The sequence below is a fragment of the Marmota marmota genome, unplaced genomic scaffold, assembly GCF_001458135.2.
Source record: "Marmota marmota marmota unplaced genomic scaffold, marMar, whole genome shotgun sequence".
Classification (NCBI taxonomy): domain Eukaryota; kingdom Metazoa; phylum Chordata; class Mammalia; order Rodentia; family Sciuridae; genus Marmota; species Marmota marmota.
In genome coordinates, this window is record NW_026000196.1 from 6,837,912 (window position 1) to 6,852,222 (window position 14,311).

Consider the following 14,311-nt stretch of genomic DNA (forward strand, 5'->3'; position numbering starts at 1 on the left):
AATAGTCTATAGGCTTCCTTTTCACAGTCCAGCCCAGCGATGGCAAATAACGGAAGTGCATTAAAGGCTGCTGGTCTCACTCTATATACCTGGTACCCTCAGCTTCCTCGTCTGCCAGGGAATCCTCCCCGCTGCACACAAAGGCTAAGGGCACTGTGGGGGTTTTGCATCTTCACTTTAGAATGACTTTATGCCCTGAGGAGTCATTATTTTTCATTTGTTCTTAGATCACAATCCAAAGTTGGGTACTTTTATATCTGGAAGGTTCTTAATAATTTTATTCAAATACGTGCCTGTAGCCAGGTATACAAAAACAGGGACATATTCCAATGCTGTAGGGCATGGTTGATAAAATTATCTTATTAAGACAGCATGGCTCTAAAATATCAGCACCCCAGTGGTGACACAGAGAAGCAATGGTCTAATGGAGATAATTCAGACACAGCAAGTGGCTGTTCCTGAGTCTGAACCTGGAGGCTATGACAGTGCCAAGAGCAGCAGTGTCATCAAGGTACTCAGGAGACACAGGCCAGAGATACGAATTAATCAGAAAGTTCACATCCAAGATGGTGATTGTTTTTTGCATTGATTTTGAACAGATAACAGGAGTGAGCACCCAGAAGGTGTCTGAGGACACATTTCCCCAGTGTTTCAAGGCACAGTAGGGACCCTAGTTCTGTGCCAGGCCCTGTTCTTTGCTCCTGTTGGGATGCTCAAAGTTACTTGCCTATTAACCAGGGAGGTGTTCTATTTTAGCCTCTCTTTCCCCCCATTACAATGTTCTGAATTATTCAAATCACCAGTGCAGAACTCAGCAGAGGGTCTAATTACTGCCCTGCTTGCTACTGGCTGATGAGCTGCAAAAGTCAGAGAATGACTTCAAAACAGTTAAGTGGGGAGAAGCAGCATCTTTGGAAAGTCGCCGAGGAGTTTCAGTCTTACTAGGGAAAGCTGGATGTTGTAGCTGTGGAGAGCTTGAGGGATAAGGCCATTGTCTGACGGCAGATCATGGCCAGATACCCACAACTCCAGAGAAAGCATCGTCCTGGGATTTTTTCAGCTCATCTGTGATTGTCATGGTCCTTTCTCAGAACTTTGAGAACATTCACACATGCTTTATGTCTTTCAAGCTCAAACAATCTTGGCTGACAAATGCTAAATTATAATAGAAAGAGGCTAAAGAAGGAGGAAGATGCCAGGACACAGGAATGAGCTTCCATATTTAAGTCCAGCGTCATTATTTGTCAGGCTCTCACTAAGTGCTCCATGTTCGAGAATTAATTATTCTAACAGCATCAGGCACTAATAATATTCCCATTGTAACAATGTGTTAATCATGCCTCAAAGGTTTAAATCATTTGTGCATTTTTATCCAATTAATTGATACAGAGCCAGGGTTTAACCCTAGAAGCTGGACCTAATACATGTTTTCCTAATTGTCACTTTAGACCTCTTGTCTAAGATGAAGATAGAAGTTTGAACCTAAAACAAAAACAAACAAAAAAAAAACCCAGAAGGTGAAAAAAAGCATTTTGGAAGACATATCTGTTTTAGGACAAAACAGATTTATTCATTCATTCACTCATCATTCATTCATTCATTCATTCATGTGATCAGTTTAGGAGTGTGCTACAGCCTGGAGGTATAAAAGGTTTAAGAGCCCTTCCCTATACATCATCACAATCCCTGATGCACAATCTGGGTCCCACTGTGGATGGGAGACTGTGTAGCTTGCTAAGAGCCAGGCATAAGATGCAGAAGGACAGACTTTTTACCCATGACTTCAATGAAAGCTAAGAAAATCGTATTTGATAAAGACATTCCCCTGAGCTTTCCCCAAAACAGAACTAAGTTCTCACTAGTGCCCTTGGGCCACACATGGTAAATGCCAGGTTTTTAAGATACACCTTATCAGAATTCACTGGGAGCCTTGACTGAATTTTACTCCAGGGTGGAAGCCAGAACCCTTCTCCCAGGCACCTATGCACATGTTGGCCTAGAAAACAGGGCAATGTCTCAATCCTGGCCTGACACCCTTAAGTCACTGCTCCAGGGACAAATTGGCCCTGCTCATTTCCCATCTCTAAGAGATACAACAATCCACTGTCTCCCTCTACATAATGGAAAGCCCCACTGGCAGAGTTATGCGCAGTGGGGCTGATCATAAATATGATTTATGGAGTTAGTTCATTTACTACCTCTGATGCTGGACCCAGCTGCCAGGAGTTTGACTGACAATTTCTGTTTATTTATTTCTCACTATATAATATCTGACTTCACATTATAAATTCTTCTGATTGGAATTTCATGGCATCTGCTCTGGTATTTATTGATTGCATGCTTATCAGAGACTCTCTTCTTTTTGGGGATGAGAGGGACTCTGAGCCCTTGATTGTGCCCCAACATCCCCATAGTGAGAGGAGTATGTTGTTACCTTTTGTCTCTCAAGGCAGACACCTTCTATGTGCTAGAGATATGGTCACTTACAATGGATATCACTAGGGATTCAGAGTTGCAATAAACATCAAAGAGTAACTTAAAGTCGAAATGGTGCTTGCACTTGAAAGAGGTCTGTCAGGGTATGGTGAGGCATGACATTTCTTGACTGGATGCTATGTCCTTTTCCTTTATCCCTATTTGTAGAACCAAATGACCACTAGTCTTAAACCCTTGGCTTAAGATTGTGCAGGGAGAAGAGAGTTGGACTTGCTAATCTTCAGGTGATACTCTCGCTCTGTTTGAGTTTCCATCATTCAAGAATAGTCAAAGAAATAGGGGTGAGAAGTAGGGGCAACATTCTGAAATGTGCAAGAGCATTCTTATGTCCAATCAAGGGAGGTAAGATGTTGGCTAAAAGATACCAGGAGAGTTAAGATGGTGTTTTTTTTTTCTCACCCTAAAAATATAGAGTCTTTCATCTAGAAATGTTGGATAAGATTTTTTTTTTTCTGAGAGAAAGATGATTTTTTTTTAACATGGATGAAGTTTCACATTTTCTTTAGATAAATGAGGCCACTTTCTCTGACGTTGCTAGTGTCTCATCCCAATTTCATCCACTGCTGTTGAGACTCCTGTCAGTTTCATCTCAGTCACCCTTATCACCCCAAGGCCTTCAGTCCAGCTGCCAGAGAGTTGAGAAGGCCCCAACCCTGAGTATTCTCTGCTCTGACCTCTCGTTGGGTTCCTGGAGAAGGAAATAATTTTACCAAGCAGCTCCGTGGGTCAGCTGGTCACTTCAATAAACCAGCTCTGTGAGTTCTGTGTCTTTAACTTTCCAAGTGAGGAAGCTGAGGCTTAGAGAAGGTAATTCTCATTAATGTCCTTTCCAGAGGACACAAAACAAGAATGAGGCAGATACAAAAGTCAAGCCTATGTTGGTCTGACTGCAAAACTAATTTTGTTTCTACTGGTTAGTCCCTGGGAGGATATTCTTTCAAGGAAAACTTTTTTAAAATTTTTTTCCCAGCACCACTTGGTTCCACAAACAACTAGGAAGGAAAATAGTTCTCATTCTCTTAATGTCTTCCTTCTCCGGTTAACCAGCTGAGAACCTTGGCAAGTCACTTATGTCCTCTGGATCTTAAGTAGCTCATTTGTAAAAGAGGTGTCCTACCCATGGTCTATTGCTATAATATGGGGTACTGTGAAAATATGACCAAAGACTTTAGTGCAGGGTCTTATATTTAATGAGCCTGAATAAGTGGTAGATATCATTTATCATCATCATCATCTTCTTCTTCTTCTTCCTCATTTGAGTGCTCTCTCTATGCCCACCCCTTCTACTAAGGATAAAATGCCTCCTAACTGGGGAGACTGTCTTGTCTCACCATGTGGCAATGAGCTGGTGGGCCAATGGCAGAACTAACATTGCATTATTGATTTGTACCTCCAAGGCCAAACCCTTTGGAGATTCATTAACTCAAACAATAAAAGAAAATCTCATCTTCCATTTTTTTTCTCAAGCATTGACCAATTTCAATCCATCTCTCCCCAGTTTCTTCCAGTCTGTTTATGGTTATTTGTCTGTGACTGTCACACAGGAGAAGGTCACTGGAAGCCACTAATAGATCCAGCAATAATAACAGCTTCCACAGCTTCAAAAGTAGAATATATTTTATGAAAGTAAAAAGTTATCCTGCTGTCACACAATCTGAGCAATAAAGACAGAGAAGAGTAGAAGCTACCATTGTAGGTTCATCTGCTGGTTGTTTAGTAGACTCTATTACTCCCATTTTATAAGTGAGGACATTGAGTCTCATTGAGGTTAATTATTTTGCCTAATGGTACCAGGCTAGTAAATGACAGAGGTGAAACATGAACCTAGGCTCAGGTGACTTCAAAGTCTGTGCTCTTTCCAAAGTGTTTTGATGCTTTTATAAACTTACAAGAATTTATAGATATATGCACACCTGCACATCATTGTGTATATGTTACAGTTTCCTGACAGGGTTCTCTAGGTAGGGAGATCTGGGCTGATCGTATGAACTTTCAAAGCAAAAGGGACTATACAGCCATAGCTACCCTTCTCCTCCCACATGGAATCTTTATAGGTTAGAGATAAACATTTATTAGTCATGGTCATATTGCCATGAGACTCTGAAAGCCAGGATAAGAGTTTAGAAAGTGTGATTGACTCAATGGAAGATTATTTTATTCATGGGCAAGTATCTTATACCCTCTGATTACTGGTCTTAAGATAGGAGCATGGCAATATGATATTCTATACTAATAGCCTAAAGAGATAGCAGACAACCAACATCAGACATAATTGAGCTGTAGCTACTCTCTATCAATAAGATAAGGCAAAATCTAACCTTTTATTTTACAATATCAAGGTCAGAATCATTACTGGGGCTCTGATCCAAAAGCCTGGGTCAAATCCTCTGGCCATGGTGCTGGAAGTTGGCCTTCTCTCACACTTTTTATGCAGGCACTGAGTTCAGAGGATATGTGTAACTTGAGGCATTTATGTAAGAAGAGGCAAGCAAAATTCATACTTGCAATTGAGAAAAAAGGCAGGAGGATGCTGCTCTTCCTATAGTGGGACAATGGCTTATTAAAAAGTAAGCAACAACAAACAAAAACAAATGAGACTGTAGGAGTCAGTAAAAAACAATGCTGGACTGGGGTTGTGGCTCAGTGACAGAGCACTTGCCTAGCATGTGTAAGGCACTGGGTTTGATTCTCAGTACCACATAAAAATAAGTAAAATAAAGGTTTATTGACAACTGAAAAAAAAAGAAAAAGAAAACAACAGTGCTGTTCCCAGAGTGAATTTAACTTTGTCTAAAATAAAGAAGATCAGAATAGGTGAGATAATTGCTTACATTTATACAGCTGTTCAAAAAATTACAATTTTATTACTAATAAGAATACTGATGATGATAATAATGAAAGGGATTATAATATTGCCTATTACTAACATTAAAACTCTGACATTTTAAGGACAGAATTGCTAAAGCTCAGAAAGGTTAAAATGTTGTCCAAAACCACTCAGCTACTAAGGCAGGGTTTCTCAACTGTGGCATTTTGGAATAGATGACTGTTGTAGGGGCTGTCCTACGAATATGTGAGCTGGCACAGATTGTGTCAGTGTAAGGTGGCACAGCATTCTTGGCTTCAACCCTCTAGATCCTGGTAGCCTAGCCTTGTCATGAGAATGAAATGCCCTCAGATACTGTCAAAATTGGACCCCCGTTGAGAATTGCAGTTGTAAGGAATGGAACTCTGCTTCACATTCAGGTCTACAGGTCTTCTAAACCTGTTGCTTAAAGATACCATAAAACAAGAAATGGTTTCTATATAAAAGTGGTAGGAGTAAGCACAGGTGTAGAAATCCCCCCTAAAAAAAGAAAAGAATCTAAAAAAAGATTTGCTAGCAGGAAACAAATAGAGACTGGGGTTTAGCCTTATGCCATAAACTTCAGAATGGCAGCTATAACAATAAAAGTTGTGGTATTCTTCTTCAGCCCCTCAATGTGATGCTAGACAAAGTCAATTGAGCTAAATGCTGAGATTTGCAGAGAAGAGACCTGGGCAAGTACGGGAAGGCCAAGGACAAATTCTTGAGTTCTGAAGGCCCTGCTTACTTTTTCTGCCATCTCATCAAAGACAGAAAAGTTTGTTAGACTTCCCTTGGTCCCATGGCTCCACTCTGTCTGGGGACAGATCCAAGCACACTTTGAGCATGTCCAGTTCATGGCTGGGATATCCGCCAAATATTCCATCAAAAGACATCTGCATACAGCCAAATCCTCCCAAGTCTCAGTCCTCACCAGGCAGTTCTTTCCTCCTTGGATTTTCTCAAACTACAGAACAATCAATGACACACATATACTCAACCCACAAGCTCCTGCTGAGAAAATATTCATTTAAGTTGGGCAGAATGTCAAGAGAATATACCCACTCTGGACAAGAATAAATAGAAAATTTGGACCTAAGCACTCATGTTAAGAAAGAGAGCAAAATGAGGCCATGATGAATATGTATGTATGTCTTAGTATGTTTTCTGGGGCCATAACTGAATACCACAGGCTGGGAAATTTATAAAGAATAAAGGATTATTCAGATTATGACTCTGAAGGCCAGAAAGTTCAAGATCTGGTGAGGTCTTCTTCTTGTTGTAGATTGTCTGCAGAGTCCCAATGTGGTATAGGACATTACATGTTAAGACAGAGCAAGCTTGATCACTTAGGTTTCTCTTCCTAAAGAGAAGGATAGATAATTAAAAAGAAAGAAGACAAGATTCAAAACACATTCAGAGAACCTAATCTCGAAAAGAAAGAAAAAGAGAAGAAATTTCATAAATTTTATAAAAGTACTTAGCATTTATAGAAAAATGATGAGTTTAATATAATGATGTTCTCAATCAGGTGATAAATAGCAGAACCAAAGAGAAAATAAATGATCTAAAGGAGGTATGGATGTAAATTGAAGTCCAACAACAGCATACTTTAGGACTAATAATAAAAGCATAGAATGTAAGGGGCACAGTTGAAAATGAAATTACTGATGCAGAGAGGGATGTTTGTAGGAGGAAAATGAGTTTTATGCAACCAGAGACAAGAGGTGTTAAATGTGGACAGGATGAATGTTATATGTAACCCAACTTGGGTCAATTAATGTATTTAAGAAAAAAAATTCAACGAGTTGAAGAAAAAATAGTATTTGAAGATGTAGTCAAAGAAAATTATCCTCAAATTTAGGAATAACATTGAAAAGTTAAACTATATTTTAGGAAAACACAAAGACTTTTTGCCTAAATTATTAAATTGCATGCAAAAAAATTATTGGAAAATTTCAGGAAAGAGGAAGTTCCAGCAATCTATCCATCCATCCACCTTTCCATTGATTCATTCAACCATCTATTTATTATGACTTGGAGAGGTAGTAGGATATAATTGGAAGTATAGAATATATATGGGTGTTAGAGTATTTCTTGCATCTGCCAGTTAACTGGAGGTTCGTTTGACAAGTTCTTTAAGTCTGAAGCTTGTTTATCTAAAAAAAAAAAATGTTCCTTTGAGTTTTTGAAATTGTGTTTGGCATAGCATTGGATAGCCTCTTAGCAAATGCCAGATTCCTTTCGTATTACTTCTGGTCACTCTTTCTCATCTATCTCGTCTTCTTCCTTCCTTCCTCCCATCCATCCATCCAAAAAGCTCTCATTGGACAGATATTTACACTAAGGGTTTTCTGGATGCTTGCTAACTGCTAGCAACTCCTTAGTGTGAAAACATACAGCCCCTGCCCTAGCAGAGAAATTCGACTAGGCAGGATGGAAGAGAGAGGCAGTGGAGTTTTAGGTCAGAAGATGCATAGGTTTCTGCAAAGAAGCCCAGGTAACCGTTCATTAACTGTTCATGTTAGAGGGAATTTCTTGGTTGCTGGTTGCCCCTCTCTTCTTGCTTCGCTTGTCAGAGTGACAGGATTGCTCTGAGTCTCAGGAGCCAGCGGAAGAGTGTGTCATCCTAATTTTGCCTCCTCCCACCTCTTCTGCCTCTGTTCCCTCTCCCACCATTAAGTGTTCTGGCTCTTTATCATGGCTTGGAAATCAAGAAAGACACTTTGGAATTCAATTAGCCACACAGTTGCCACAGCAACGAAAGCATATAAACTTAAATGATTTATACACATAGACAACACTTCAGAAAAGAATAAATTTAATCCCGCAGCTGGGAATGAAATGGATTGTACAATAAGAAAATTGTATTCTTCTCTCCCTGATGAGAGGCCTCCAGGTCTTAACGTGATGTAGAGAAACACTGAAGTGGAGGAAGGAAGGCAGCCAGATTGTCGCTCATGCTCATGCCAGAGATTGGGGTTCGTGTGGGGCACTCAGCCCTGCTGTGCAACTGCCAAGGCATTCTTGGCCAGAAACTCCAGCTAGAATGGTGCACATTATTCCACAAACCTCAGGCACTTCTCCCCACAATGTGACATACTCCTGTCTCACTAATGCTGTACATGGATGTATACACATCCATACCCACAAATCCTGCAATTGGCTTCACATTAAAGTGAGATCCTTCACAGAGACACAAAGTGCTTAAAAACAACAACAACAACAAGTAACATCAACAAATAAGGTATTTTGCAATAATTTCTGCCTTGTACCTGTCCTCACCCAAAGAAATTACATGACCACTGCAGCCCACTGTGGGCTGGGAATGAAATGGATTGTACAATTCAATTAGCCTAGGGATACTAGGGATACTTTTTAAGGTGGTTAGATAACCACTCAGAATGTGTCAGAGGTTACAGTACTGCTTATAAGAGTATATTCAGTCTTGATAGGCAAATGTACAAAAATAAACAAAAACAGATAGTATCTTGAGCTATTTATCTTTTATTTTTCATTTATTTTCCACATTTTACCTACATTGACCCTTTGCAATCACCAAAAAAGAGGAGATTTTAGATTTTCTTTTATTACACTCTCCTACCAGTTGAATAGATAATAATTATGTTAATTTACAAAACATAAGCAGTACTGTTGATCCATATATATTCAAAAATAATAAAGCATATGTACTTTTTCTATTTTGGAAAAAAACATATTGAAGTTTTAATGTTTTCTCTCCCACCTAAATGAATCATCTTACACCCCTCTTTGGAAACGAGAGTTGGAGGCAATTCTTCAAGAAGAATCTGGTTGGTAAAAATGAGAGTCATATAAAAGAACAACTTTACTAAAATTTCCAACATCAGATCTTGAGGGTCAAAGGATCAACATGGAAGATTATGAGGAAACTGGGCACAGTGTATTTCATAACAATAGGTAGGAAAAAATGGGGCAAATTGTAGGCAACCCTATCCTTGATACCACCAAATCTCCTAGAGCCCTTGAGATGGGGCAGGCAGAAGGAGAGACACAGGAAGAGCCCTTTGAGTGACGGGACCCTGATAGCCAGTTGGATACAAAAGTGATATTTCCTCCACTCTCTACCAGTTGAATAGTCACTATGGCCCTCTTCTTCAATAGGCCAGTTTCTCATGAGAGCTATTCATTAATAGGGAATACTGGTGGCCACTGGGTGGTCCAGCAGATGGACAACCACCTCTGCTCCAGAGACTTTTCCAAGTTCATCCAAACAGCTGCATCTGGACAAGTCCATCTTTGAGTGCCCATAATATATAAAACCACTCCCCTTTACCAACTTGTATGGAAAATAGTACCAGAAGATTTCTGGCACTCACAGGATGAGAGTGGCTGCATGTTAGTAAAAGACCAAAACCATTCATTGATGAAACTATAGAGATGAAACTACATATCACTCAAACATCAATAATCAACTTTGACTAATTTCATATTGCTGAATTTCCATACTGTCCTGAGCAAGAAACTCTTTTTTTTCTGTATAAATAATTTTTTAGTAGTGAACATTTATACTATGAATTGGCACACAGAAGCTCAAAATTTTTTAACAAAACCTCACCATGAAATTTATATATATAATGCCTAATACCCACAAACCATTAGAAGCCCTCTTTAATTAACATATTTGGGAAACAAACCAAACTGTTGTAATTTGTTCATATTTGATAATCCAAGAATTTCTCCATTTCAGATAGTTCTTTCCCCAGTTTCGTGTGAACTTGGAAGTTGGGAAAAGTGTTTGGATCCCTACTCTACTTCACATCAGCTCTGTAGTCATTTAACCTCTGAGAATCTGTTTCCCCATCAGTAACCTGGGGATAATAACACCCTTGCTGAATTGTTTTAAAATATGTAAAAGCAACATATTTTTTTTCCTATCTTGCATCATGCCTAGGACACAGCAACCACTCAAAGTGCAGTGACTTTAATTATGGCAATTAGGATAAATGAATGAGATTTCTCTGTATATGTCCCTATACTTGTGCTTTTAGAATTCAAATAGAATACATGCAACCCCTATATGTATTTTAGAAGGACAGACAATATTTTCCCACTCTCCACTTATTGGGGTTGGGTTATTCTAGGCCTGGAGGAGAATTTTGAGCAAGGCTAGAGGGAATCAGAATCGAGAAGACTCAATGGATACTTGAAACTTCTTCTTCCCCCTCCAATAGAAAGAAGCCTCTCTGACTGGCCAACAAGATGAACATGGATTAAAATTTATATTTTTGCTTCCTTTTGTGGTAAAACACACAAAAATTTGCCATTTTAACCATCTTAAATTGTATAACATGGCAGCATTAAGTACACTCATGGTGTTGGGGAAACACAACAATCTAGTTTCAGAACTTTTCATCACCACAAATAGAAACAACAAGCTCATCCACTTCTCCTTGCCCCAGCCCCTGGCTACCACTGATCTGTCTGTTTCTATCATTTTACTGACTCTGGACATTTTGGATGTTCTTATTTGTTTGTTTGTTCTTGGTTTATTACTTCTTTTGCTTACCATAAGCTTTCCATAGTTCCTCTATTTTGTAACAGTGTTAGCACTGCATCCTTTTTTACGGCTGAAAATATTCCATTGTATGGATATATCTCATTTTGTTTATCCTGTATTTGATTTTAACTTCCACTAACACACATAGAACAGTGATAGTGACTCTGTCACTCTCCTCTTCTGAACATCTGGGCAAGTGTCTTAACTTCTCTGGGCTCCAGGTGCTTTGCTTGGGTAATGAAGATAATGGTCACTGTCAAGGTTATTGGAATAATGAAATGATGCTTACAATATAAATGTACAGAAGATATCTTAATCCATTTTGATTTGCTTCCACATTTCTTAACTTCATAAACATTCTTTTTTAAACTAATTTTTTAATATATGACACAGAATGCATTACAATTTGTATCACATATAGAGCACATTTTTTTCATATCTCTGGTTGTATGTAAAATATATTCACACCAATTTGTGTCTTCATACCTGTACTTTGGATAATAATGATCATCACATTCCACCACCCTTGCTAACCCCTTGCCCCCTCCCTTCCCCTCTCATCACTCTGCCCTATCTATACTTCGTCTATTCCTCCCATGCTCCTCCTCCCTACCCCACTATGAATCAGCCTCCTTATACCAGAGAAAACATTCAGCATTTGTTTTGGGGGGATTGGCTAACTTCACTTAGCATTGTCTTCTCCAACTCCATCCATTTACCTGCCTCCATAAACATTCTTGATAGAATCAATGGCATGGAAATTGAGGGCTCCCAGGCAGAGGGTAGGAGGAAGGACAATCTGCTCAGCATGCCATGCTGGCCCCAGGGCAGGACTGGGCCCTGTGCCCAATCCCTGCAAGCTGCTCCCTTCTGCATGGGCCTAGCAGACTCTGCGTTTATCTCTCTCCATGCTGCATGCTGAAGCTTCCTGAATCTCTCATCAGGTGGCAATACCTGGAAGGCTGGCAGGGTTGAGGGGAGCTGCCCTGCCCTACCCTCTTTCAGAGGAGACAGCAGCTAGCTCTGGGACTGTGGCCTGCCTCCTGCTGCCCCACACTCAGCTATCCTGGGGACTGAACTCTGAGGGCCAGCTGGGAGACAGCTTCCGCCGCCTGTGTGATGATCCAGTACATTGTCAGCCTCTATCATTTCCCTCCCTGCAGTCACAGCATTCATTTTGGCCAGGGCCACCCTGGAAAGCCCAGGAGAAGAAACATTTCCAGGCTGTAGCTGCATTGAGCAACCTTGGTCAGGGTCACCCATCCTGGGTTGATGGATGGACCAGCCTTGCTATTCTGTTCTGATTTTCTTTCATTCCAGCTGCCTAATTTGATGCTGCTTCTGGCCTTCACTGCTCTGGCTTATTTGACCACCTTTGGTCAACTGGGCTCTGGGGTACTTTGCAGGCTGCAGTACTTGCCGGGTGCTGTTTCTTTCAATCCATCTCAGTCTCCAGCAACTTCCCAGCTGCTGTATGGAGTAACAAGGCCAGGCATGGCTGGGCCAATTGCAATTGAATATGTTCCTTAGGATAGGGTTGAGACCTAGAAGTTGGCTGAGCCACCAAGCAACACTGGCATAGATCCAGGTATTGGGAAGTAGGCCAGGCCACTGGGCAGAGCTACCTAGAGGGCACAGTGATGGAAAACAGGTGGTGCAGAGGAAACGGTCAGCCAAGAGTATGTGAGATCAGACCCTGCAGAAGGGCAGAGTGTAGTGTGAAGAAACCCACTGTGATGGTTAATTTTAGGTGTCAACTTACTGGGCCAGTAAAGCATTATTTCTGGGTGTGTCTGTAAGGCTGTTTCTGGAACAAATTTGCATTGGAATAAGTAAAGCCCAGGAAAGAAGATCCACCCGCGCTCATTGTGGCAGGCACATCCCATCAGCCTGAGAGAGCATAATGGTGGAGGAAAGACAAATTTGCTTTCTTTGTATAAAAATTGAGTCACCCTCCTTCTCTTTCCCTGTACATCAGAACCCAAGTTCTCTGAGCTTGAGACCCCTAAGCTTATACTAGTAACTTCTTACCCTCCAGGTTCTTAGGTCTTTGGTCTTGGACTTGGAATTATACCATTGGCTTCCCTGTTTCTGAAGCTATTGGACTTAGACCAAATCATGCCACCATTTTTCATGGTTCTCTACCTTGCAAAGGCCATGAGACTTCTCGCTCTCTATAATTATGTGAGCCAATTCCCCTAATATTCTATCACCTCTCTGTGTGTCTCCCTTTCTCTCTCTCTCTCTCTCTCTCTCTCTCTCTCTCTCTCTCTCTCTCCCTGTATCATCTGCTTGTCTCACTGATTTTATTTCTCTGTTAAATGCTCCTTTTTTTATTTTTTTTAACTCACCCAAGCAATCCAATGCCCAGGAAGTCAGCATTCTCAAACGCACCAAAATTTAACACTGAGGTAAAGGCAAAACTCTGGTCCCAGTGGTCAGCTGGTAAGAACCAGCTGTGCATATGTCTGAAGAGCATGATTATCAGGCAGAAATGGAATGTCCATACCTGAGGAGCAAGAGATGATGTAGGACCTTGAGGCTTCAGGGAAGGTAGAGCTCTGGTTGTTAGAAGGGGTTGCCACAGAGCTCTTCAGCTTCATATCTGTGGCCAAGTTGGAATTAAGGGCGAGGGCAGTGCTGAGCTTCTGAGTATAGCTCAAAGGTCACCAACTGAGGAATACGTGAACTCAGAAACTGGACCTCCTGTGGAGCTTGACCATGGACTATGGACTCAACTTCACTTTTGTCCATTCATTCCCTGCAAGCCTTACTGAGCACCTTTCCTCTGTGTTAGTTTTGTGCTAAGCTTTCTTGTAGCTAATGCAGTCATGGGGACTTATAGTAAGACAAGATCACATTTTTCTGTTTTGAGGATTTAGGTACAAGTCCTTCTATCTGCTCTACTTCAAGCTCCTTGAGAGCACATCCAGGGTCTTAGTAATAATTGTATTTCAAACAACTGGGCACACAAGAGGGTCCATGAATGTTTGCTGAAATAAAAACATTTTATGTAGTTCAAACCCTTTACTTCCCAGGCTCACCCTGATCAATCTTAATCCAATTTCCAGTCAGGGTTAGTGCATCCTACCAGTCTGTCTCCAGTTTTATCCAGCGGGCACACACACACACACACACACACACCCTGAAAAACTGGATCATTTGAACAGTTCTGGTTCTCAGGCATATCCATCCAGAATGTTGAATTTGGAAATGTTATTGACTCTGGGTAAGTATTCTATTTACTTGAGGTTTCAATGTTCTTATAAGTGAAATAGGATACATTTAATAGTTAAAACAGCATAATATGCCATCTTATATATCTGTATATTATTATTTTATGTTATAAAATAATATAATATCATAATAAATAATATTATGTATTATAAAATAATAATCTTGGTCTTAATTAGCTAATTAGCCTAGAAAGA

The 14,311-nt window shown here is 40.3% G+C and overlaps 1 long non-coding RNA gene across 1 annotated transcript in view; it reads right to left on the reverse strand.

Annotated features, from left to right (window-relative positions):
- LOC125612488 overlaps positions 1 to 13,542 on the reverse strand; it is a 79,722-nt gene extending 66,180 nt beyond the window's left edge. Inside the window, exon 1 of the long non-coding RNA XR_007342843.1 lies at positions 13,390 to 13,542. This is a non-coding gene — a long non-coding RNA (uncharacterized LOC125612488). The remainder of the gene's footprint in view (positions 1 to 13,389) is intronic.
- Between the last annotated feature and the right edge of the window lie 769 nt (positions 13,543 to 14,311).